This window comes from Neoarius graeffei, chromosome 13 (assembly GCF_027579695.1).
Source record: "Neoarius graeffei isolate fNeoGra1 chromosome 13, fNeoGra1.pri, whole genome shotgun sequence".
NCBI lineage: Eukaryota > Metazoa > Chordata > Actinopteri > Siluriformes > Ariidae > Neoarius > Neoarius graeffei.
The window spans coordinates 52,236,480-52,246,313 of record NC_083581.1 but is presented as its reverse complement, the minus strand read 5'-3'; the positions used below and the strand labels follow the sequence as shown (position 1 = coordinate 52,246,313).

Below are 9,834 nucleotides of genomic sequence, written 5' to 3'. Positions count from 1 at the left end.
ATGGATAATGGATCGATGGACGGATGGATGGATGGACAACTACACCATTTAAATACAAAGGTCAGAGCAACTGCTAGTAATCAGGAGGGATAAAGGATTTCAGTCTGACAGCCATCAAATTATGAATCATAACATTCTTCGAGTCAAAGAAAATTAACATTCAATAGCGAGCCAAATAATACGTGTAACCTCGTGCATTTTTAAAATTGCATTACTTTTGATTAATTCAGGATACTAGGCAATAACTGTGGATGTCAGTGATTTTTGCTTGCATGTCAAAGGAGATTTAGAAACTTAGGACCATCAAGGCCAAATGCTGGATAACAGCTGGTTTGAGGTTGTTTAGAAGCAAGGACAAGGGGGGTAAGGGGTGCTGACTTAATGTGTTTTATTTAAAACTACTGCTTCCTGCATTGTAGGGAAATGTGCTGGTTTAGCAGGTGTTTTGGGTTTTCTCACCCCCAAACACACACACACACACACACACACACACACACACACTCCTGTTCTCATGTATTGTATGGTCAACACACACACACACACACACACACACACACACACACACACACCTATTCTTGCATGTGCTGTTTGTAGAAGCACACACACACACACACACACACACACACACACACACACACACACACACACAGAGCTTACAACCATGCCTGTATAAACAAACTCTTGCAGTCCTTTCCTGAGGCCTCATTTGGGGGAGGTATTATTGACAGGATGCTCCCAACAACAAAGTTTGGGAAATCACACACACACACACACACAGTATGCACAAAATGAACCCCCAGACAATAGCTGTTTGGCTCCCTTTGCCTCTAGGATCCAGAATTCATGCTTATATAATGTTTGCTTATACCTTTGCTGTTGTGGTTTTGGTTCTAAAATATTAATGTATTGTTTCAGACTGCATTCTTCTACCTGCTTGGTGAATTACCGGTATATTTCATTCTGAAAGGTATGTCTGCATCAAATGCCAACACAAACAACATATTTTACACGTATACATGGCTCTTTTCTCAGCATCACATCACTGTGCGAAATGGGAAATTCATGCCCAGAAAGGCTATTATGCACTGATCTGTGTTTTTGTTGCTTTGATTCAAGCAGGTTCATTTTTAAATTCTGGCATTTATTAACATGAAAATGACCAATCATTTTCGTTTTATCATTTTCTACTTTGGAGTGTGAGAAATACAGTAATTCAGTTGCCAAAACAGCATCTGAGACAATCTCCAGTACACACAGCTTATGAAGTGTACTCCATTATAAATATTCAATTAAAGATGAAATAGTGCATAAATATTATTGGTTTACCATTACAATGAAATCTGAACCACTTGTTATACTGGTATGCACTCGGTGGCACGGTGGTGTAGTGGTTAGCACTGTCATCTCACAGCAAGAAGGTCCGGGTTCGAGACCCGTGGCCGGCGAGGGCCTTTCTGTGCGGAGTTTGCATGTTCTCCCCGTGTCTGCGTGGGTTTCCTCCGGGTGCTCTGGTTTCCCCCACAGTCCAAAGACATGCAGGTTAGGTTAACTGGTGACTCTAAATTGACCGTAGGTGTGAATGTGAGTGTGAATGGTTGTCTGTGTCTATGTGTCAGCCCTGTGATGACCTGGCGACTTGTCCAGGGTGTACCCCGCCTCTCGCCCGTAGTCAGCTGGGATAGGCTCCAGCTTGCCTGCGACCCTGTAGAACAGGATAAAGCGGCTAGAGATAATAAGACGAGATGAGATGAGATGGTATGCACTCACTGGCCACTTTATTAGGAACACCCATCCACCTGCTGTTTGATGCCGTTATCTAATCAGCCGATCCCTTGACAGCGGCACAATGCATAAAATCATGCAGATGCAAATCAAGAGCTTCAGTTAATATTCACTTCAAACATCAGAATGGGAAAAATTGTGATCTCTGTGACTTTCACTGTGGCTTGGGTGTTGGTGCCAGATGGACTGGTTTGAGTGTTTCAGAAACTGCTGATCTCCTGGGGTTTTCACACACAACAGTCTCTACACAGAATGGTGGGAAAAACAAAAAACATTGAGAGAGTGACAGATCTGTGGGTAGAAATGCCTTGTTGATCGGAGAGGTCAGAGGGAGATGGCCAGATTGGTTTGAGCTGCCAGGAAGGATATAGTAAGTCATAATCACTCTTTACAACTGTGGTGAACAGAAAAGCTTCTCAGCAAGCAACAGCAGAAGACCACATTGGGTTCCACTCCTGCAGCCAAGAACAGGGATCTTAGAATCAAGAACAAGTTCCTATTAAAGTGGCCAGTAAGTGTAATTAATTAAGTCTCACAAATAAATATTATGTGAGGGTATGGGAAGGGTAACCTACTTATTTTTTTCAAGGTGAAAATCAGTGAACACAGAATTTCTACTTATTTTGATAAACTTTTGAAGCCTATCTTCTCTTGTAATTAACACACTATAAGTTCTTAAACCATATAAATTAATACCTGCACTACACTTGGTGGGGCAGCATGGTGGTGCCATGGTTAGCACTGTCTCCTCACAGCAAGAAGGTTCTGGGTTCAAATCTTGCAGTCGACTGCGGAGTGTGTGGAGTTTGCATGTTCTCCATGTGCCTGCGTGGGTTTCCTCCAGGTGCTCTGGTTTCTTCCCACAGTCCAAAGACATGAGGATTAGCTCAACTGGCTACTCTAAACTGCCCATAGGTGTGAATGCGAGTGTGAATGGTTGTTCATCTCTGTGTTAGACCTGTGCTAGATTGGTGATTTGCCCAGTGTGAACCACGCCTCTTGCCCGAAGTCAGTTTGGATTGGTTCCAGCTTCTCCTCCAGCCCTGAAGGTTAAACAGTGTAGATAATTAATGGATGGATGGATGGATGAATGGATGGATGGACTGCCTTTGGTTGTGTAATATAATTGCTCTGTCTATCCCGTAGTCTGGACGTCCGTTGGGGCACCACTGAAGACGTGGCAACCAGTTCCCTCCATTCCTCTCTCTGTTCCGCCTTTCTCAGGGTGTTGCTGAGTTTCAGGCCTGTCCATTCTGTGATGTTGTCCTCCCATCTCTTTCTTTGTCTGCCTCTTTTTCTTCCTCCTTGGACAGTGCCTTGCAGGATTGTCTTTGCAAGCCCTTCTGATCTTGTGACATGCCCATACCATTTCAATTTTTGCTTTTTCACAATGGTCAGGAGATCTTTGTGGGGCCCAATGGCTTGCTGGATTCTGCTGCGTCCGTCTTTGTTGGTTATGTGGCCTTTGTAGGAGATGCCAAGGAGTTTCCGGAAGCATCTCATCTCTGTTGCCTGTATCCTTCTCTCCAGATCTGCAGTCAGGGTCCACGACTCACAGGCATACAGGAATATGGAGATGACAAGGGAGCGCATCAGTCTGATTAATATAATTGCATCTGATGCCAAAATATTACGTTGTCAACAAAGATATACCAAGTCACATTAACCTAAATGAGTGAAGGCGATATGATCCCATTTTGCCAATTTCATTTGAAGCTGGTAATTTCTTTATGCTTTCACATCACACTGAGGGCATGTTTCCAAAGTCACATTCTGAACAAAACTGCACAACTGAATACACAGTAACAGTCAAAAGTTTGGACACCCTGACTCGTTCATAGGTTTTTCTGTATTTTGACTATTTTCTACATTGTAGAACAATACTGAAGACATCAAAACTATGAAATAACATATGGAACATATATGGAATTATGTGGTAAACAAAAAAAGTGTTAAAAAACACAAAATATGTTTCATATTTTATATTCTTCAAAGTAGTCACCGTTTACCTTGATGACGCTTTACACACTATTGGCATTATCTTAACTAGCTTCATGATGTAGTCACCTGGAATGCTTTTCAATTAACAGGTGCCTCATCAAAAGTTAATTAGTGCAATTTCTTAAGTTCTTAATGCATCTGAGATCAAACAGTAAATAGTAAATAATAACAATACAGTAAATAGCCCTATTCCACAACTGTAGTCATCCATATTATGTCAAGAACCGCTCAACTAAGTAAAGAGAAACAACATCCATCATTACTTTAAGACATGAAGTGTCTTTTAATTAATAAAAAATAAAGAAAAAACATTGAATTAGATGGATTGTCCAAACTTGACAGTTACCGTATATATTTTCAGTATGTGAGGTGCAAGGTGATATAGCATGTAGCATTGCCGGGACACAGCTCTAGGCTCCCTGCATGAATCCTGAAGTTGAGTTACTGTCTGTATGGTGCTTCCTATGTTCTCCCTGTTCTCCAGTCTCCTCCCACCTCCCAAAAACATACCAGTGCTGTGAATGTGTGTGCATGCTGCTCTGCGATGAACTGATTTCCCATCCTGGGTGTATTCCTGCTTTGTGCCTAGTGTTCCCAGGATAGGCTCCGGATACACCATGACCGTGACCAGGATAAAGCAGTTACAGAAAATGAATGAATGAGAGTCAGGAACAAGTATCCACTAGTGATCAGGTCAGAACGTTGTCAGTTTAAATCCCAGAACTGTGAGAAAGCAGTTTCTTAAATGATCAGCTGTGTGTTTGGATTTCGTTCTTTCTCAGTTGTTAATATATATATATATATTTTGGGGCAGCACGGTGGTGTAGTGGTTAGCGCTGTCACCTCACAGCAAGAAGGTTCGAGCCCCGTGGCCGGCGAGGGCCCTTCTGTGTGGAGTTTGCATGTTCTCCCCGTGTCCGTGTGGGTTTCCTCCGGGTGCTCCGGTTTCCTCCACAGTCCAAAGACATGCAGGTTAAGTTAACTGGTGACTTTAAATTGACCGTAGGTGTGAATGTGAGTGTGAATGATTGTCTATGTGTCAGCCCTGTGATGACCTGGCGACTTGTCCAGGGTGTACCCCGCCTTTCGCCCGTAGTCAGCTGGGATAGGCTCCAGCTTGCCTGCAACCCTGTAGAACAGGATAAAGCGGCTAGAGATAATGAGATGAGATGAGATGAGATGAGATGAGAAATGTAATGCTCTTAGCAGTGGGAAGAGTGACACAAACATCATTCAGTGGCTTTGAACAGTATTTACTCGTAATTGAAGCTTAATAATGTGAGCAATGGCATTGTGTCTGGCTCGCTTGTGGATTTTTTTTCCCCATTCTAATCTTCGGTCTATATTGTTCATCCACCTCTTTCTTCTCTCATATTCCCTCTTCCTTCACTGTGTCAGTCCATCTCTTACCACTTTGCCACTTCCTTCGGTCTCCCTCTTTCGTGTTGTGTTGTGTGTTTTGCTGGTCAAGCAGCTGCAGCCGAGCTGATAAGAGCTCTTGACCTTGGCAGATGGTGACGACTCCTGGAGAGAGCTAATCATAGCACTTCCTCTGGCGAGAGAGAGAGAGAGAGAGAGAGAGAGAGAGAGAGTGTGTATACACTTGTATTGACCACTCTGGGGCAGCACTGCCACACATTTGAGGGGTTCTTCACACACACACAGTGTGTGTGTGTTGTGTGTGTGTGTGAGAGAGAGAGAGAGAGAGAGAGAGAGAGAGATGTAATGCTGTCTGTGGAATTAAAGAAGACAGAGCTCATGAAGCCTCACTTGAAACATTACCTCAGAACAGAATCATGTGCCTAAGTGCCACACTAGCTGGTGTTAATCAACCTGGTGACTCTACTGTGTCTCCACTTATACACACACACACACACACACACACACACTTTTGTACCTGAGGTAATGTCTAATCAGTTGCTTTTATAAAACCACACCTTTCATGTCTTTCTTTCTATATTTATTTTTCCTCTATTTCTTTCTGGATCTTTTCTCCGGGGGTTGGCTGAGAATGACGACAGTCTTCTGCTCCACTGCTTTGATGAGATTTTGTGGCGTCTGAAACACTGCAGCAATCGCCCAGTGCTCATTGTGTGTGTGTGTGTGTGTGTGTGTGTGTGAGACATTGGTGTGCAGGATGGTTTGCACATAAAGTGTGTTTTAGACCTGATGAATGAAATAGATTTGTGTTTGTGAGTGCTCTTCACTCACTGACTGTGTCCACTTTATTAGGAACACCTACACACCTGGTCATTCATGCATTCACCCAATCATCTGCTCATGTGGCAGCAGTACAATTGATTACAAAAATCATGCCGAAAAGCTTTGTGTCTGGAAAGTGGATGATTAGAAAAACATTGCCTGGTCATTTTCCAGTCTTCATCTCTCTAGTTTGAGTGAGTCTATGCCCACTGTGGTCTCAGATTCTTGGTCTTGGCTGACAGACCTGGAACTTGATGTGGTCTTCTGCTGTTGTACTGTAACCCAGCATCCTCATGGTTGCATTCTGAGCTGCTTTTCTGCTCATCATGGTTGTAAAGAGTGATCATTTGAGTTACCAAAGCCTTCCTGTCAGCTCGAACCAGTCTGACCATTCTCCTCTGACCTCTCTCATCAACAAGTGGTTTCCATCCACACAACTGCTGCTCACTGGAATTTTATTTTAATTTTTTTGCACCAGTCTGTGTAAACAGTTTATGTAATGCATTGCACTGCTGCCACATGATTGGTTAATTTCATAACTGCAGGAATGTGGAGGTGGACAGGCGTTATTAATAAAGTGGATCGAAAATAGAATTGTTATTATTTTGCAAGGTAATGACATCACACAAGTTCATTCATTCATTATCTATCCTGCTTGTCCATTGCAGGTCATGGGGCAAGCTGGAGTTGACTGCCGGAGAGGTGCGAGGTACACTCTGCACAGGTCACCAATCTATTGACAGGCAGATTCAAACCCAAAGCCTTCTTGCTGTGAGGCGACAGTGCTAAGCACAGCACCACCGTGCCTCCCTATTATAAGAGTTATATAACAGAAAATATCATTTAGGTCATGTTATGAAAGGAAAACTTTTGGTAAAGTGCAATCTCAGTCTCAATGCAATTAAATATATATTGTTTAACTGCATTCTGCAGAAATGTGCATAAGCTCACGTCTTTAGACATTCATTCTTCTTCTTCAGTAACCATTTTATCCTGTCATGGTTACAGTGGCTCCATGGAATATTCCAGGAACAGTGGCTGTGAGGTGGGAATACACCTTGGATGGAATGCCAGTCCATCACAGGACACCATGCACACACACACACACACACACTCATATCTAGGGACAATTTCAGCATAGCCAATTCAATTTTTTCCCCAGATCTTAGGGCAATAGCTAACGTTTTTTTTTTTTCTTTTTCCAAATGTACATGATGACTCTGGATGATCCATTTACATGGAAATACAAGTCTTAGACAAGGAACCCCTGCTCGCATGCATACGCACATTAATGCTTCAAGTTCAAACACTTCTTGTCAGGCAGCAGAGAATTAATAAAGATTGCCTAAAGCCACATTAGTCTTCACTCCACCCCTCTGCCCTAAACCTCCTCTTCTTCTCCTCACAGAAAAGGATTTTTCTTTTAATTAAAGGCGGCAGACAGGAAGCAGGGACAGCTTCCCACACTATGCCTAAAGAATAGTGCTGCCTCCGTCTTTTCTGTCTTGTCTTCTGAGTGAGAGAGTAAAAGAGGCACAATCTTAATCTAGTGAATGAATGAGAAAAGAACATCAATAAAAAAGAAACATCAATAAACACAGTTCAGTTCGCTGAGTGAACTAAGATGGTTGAGGTGTGTGTGTGTGCCAAGAGATCATTTTCATTAAGATATGGGAAGCTGGGGAATTGCTGACAGGAGTGCTCATGCCTTCCTGAAGTGAATATACTTTTTGTTTGATAAAAATTTCCCCCTCACGCCACTAATGGACCATTAAATTCATCAGCAAGGCCTTCCCACACTCCTGCCTCTTCAAGCACTTCTCTTCTATTTCTGTCTCCTGCAGATTTGTCATTCCTCTCTCTCTCTCTCTCTCTCTCTTCCATTGCATGAACTTGATCTGGTGTGGAGTCAAATCTGTCTCTTTTGAGACCACCCTCTTATTTAACTCTCTTTCCTGTGCTTGCCTACTTACTAAGCCCTAGAGAAACTATAAAAATACAAATTTTTTTTAAGTAGTATGAACCATTTAGTTTAATGTGAGCACTAGAAATGCTCTCAATTTGCTATTCGAAAATTCTCAAATTAATAACTACTCCAACGTCCATCCATCCATCCATCCATCCATCCATCCATCCATTATCTGTACCTACTTATCCTGTGCAGGGTTGCGGGCAAGCTGGAGCCTATCCCAGCTGACTATGGGCGAGAGGTGGGGTACACCCTGGACAAGTCACCAGGTCATCACAGGGCTGACACATAGAGATAAACAACCATTCACACTCACATTCACACACCTACGGTCAATTTAGAGCCACCAATTAACCTAACCTGCATGTCTTTGGACTGTGGGGGAAACCGGAGCACCCAAAGGAAATCCACACAGACACGGGGAGAACATGCAAACTCCACACAGAAAGGCCCCCGTCAGCTGCTGGGCTCAATCAATCAAAAATCATAAAAATTGTTATGGCTGTATGTAGTAGTGTTGTAGTCAAGATCACCTAAACCAAGACCAAGTTATGACCAAGACCAGAGTGTATCGAGTCTGAGACAAGACAAAAACTTTGAGGGGATAAGACCAAGACTAAAGGGTTTGAGTCAAGACCATGACCAAAGCAAGGCGAGACTGAGGGCGTATTCACACCTACGTTGTTTGGTCCGGACCAAACGACCAAACGAACCAAATTTCCCTTGGTCCGGACCTTTTGGGTTGGTCTGAATACAAACCACCGAACTCTGGTCCGGACCAAACAAGCGGACCAAGACCGAGCTGTAAGGTCGGACTCGGTCCGGACCAAAGGAACCCTGGTGAGGATCTTTTGGAGCTGTGAAAACAGACCGGACCTAATCTGACAGTTTTGCTTTTTTGTACCTCGGGAGCTTCCGTCGTTTGTCGAGCATTATGGGAAACAGAGTCTTGACGCTCCACCGCAAAGTGCAAACACTGTTTCGGTTGTCAAGGGTCGTTCAGTCACCAGTGGTAGGTGAGTACAAAAAATGAGTAGGGGGCAAACGTGGGCCAAGGAAGAAACACGTACCCTTGTGGATATATGGGCAGATGTCCACATATCTGAGCTTTTGGAGAGAACACACAAAAATGCCGACGTGTTTGCTGTATTCAGTGAGAAAATGAAGGAGAAGGGGTTCACGCGCTCCCCAGAACAATGTCGGCTAAAAGTGAAGAAACTCCGTCAGACCTACATTAAAATCAGGGACATTCTTTCAAAAAGTGACGGTACTAGCGACGCAAAAAAGAAATTCATCTATTGCGTGAAGAGCCAGAACTGTCACAACATGACGTGCGCTCATCAGCGCTATCCTCCGTAGCCGCCTTGCCCTTTGTCGTCGTCGTTGATAAATTACTTGTACAACAGCATAGTAATCGCACAATTGTGAAAACAGTAAAAACTGGAAAAAACATATAGCTTTGATGACATTAAAAAGAATAACAGCACAGAAAGCCTCCATGACTACTTTTGAACTTAACGCTTTGTGCGCGTGTCGTCTCTGACCAATAGCTGAACGACCTCAGGGCGCGTGGCTTTGTTGACAGATTTTGGTCCACTTACTAAAATGTACAGTGTGAAAGCGAACCGCACCAAAATGAAAAAATAAAAAAAAACATTTGGTTCGGACCAAAGCAAGTGAACTATCGAACTATCCTGGTCTGAATACACCCTGAGTCAAGCCCAGGACCAGACCCGTGTGTGTTAAGGGGCCGGGGAGGGGTGACGGCTGTTAACAGTAACACAATTTTCAAATTGGCAATGAGTCATGTTATTAGTTACGTTTGAATCAGAAAGTTTCGCATCCAATCACAGTAACTGATGTTAACAAATGAATCAGAC

At 43.2% G+C, this 9,834-nt stretch overlaps 1 long non-coding RNA gene across 1 annotated transcript; it reads left to right on the top strand.

Annotated features, from left to right (window-relative positions):
- The first annotated feature begins 885 nt into the window (after window positions 1-885).
- Window positions 886-8,109, top strand: LOC132896163 (uncharacterized). The gene is made up of 3 exons (XR_009655951.1): window positions 886-967; window positions 6,654-6,687; window positions 6,994-8,109. It is a non-coding gene; the product is annotated as an uncharacterized LOC132896163 (long non-coding RNA).
- Window positions 8,110-9,834: the final 1,725 nt, after the last annotated feature.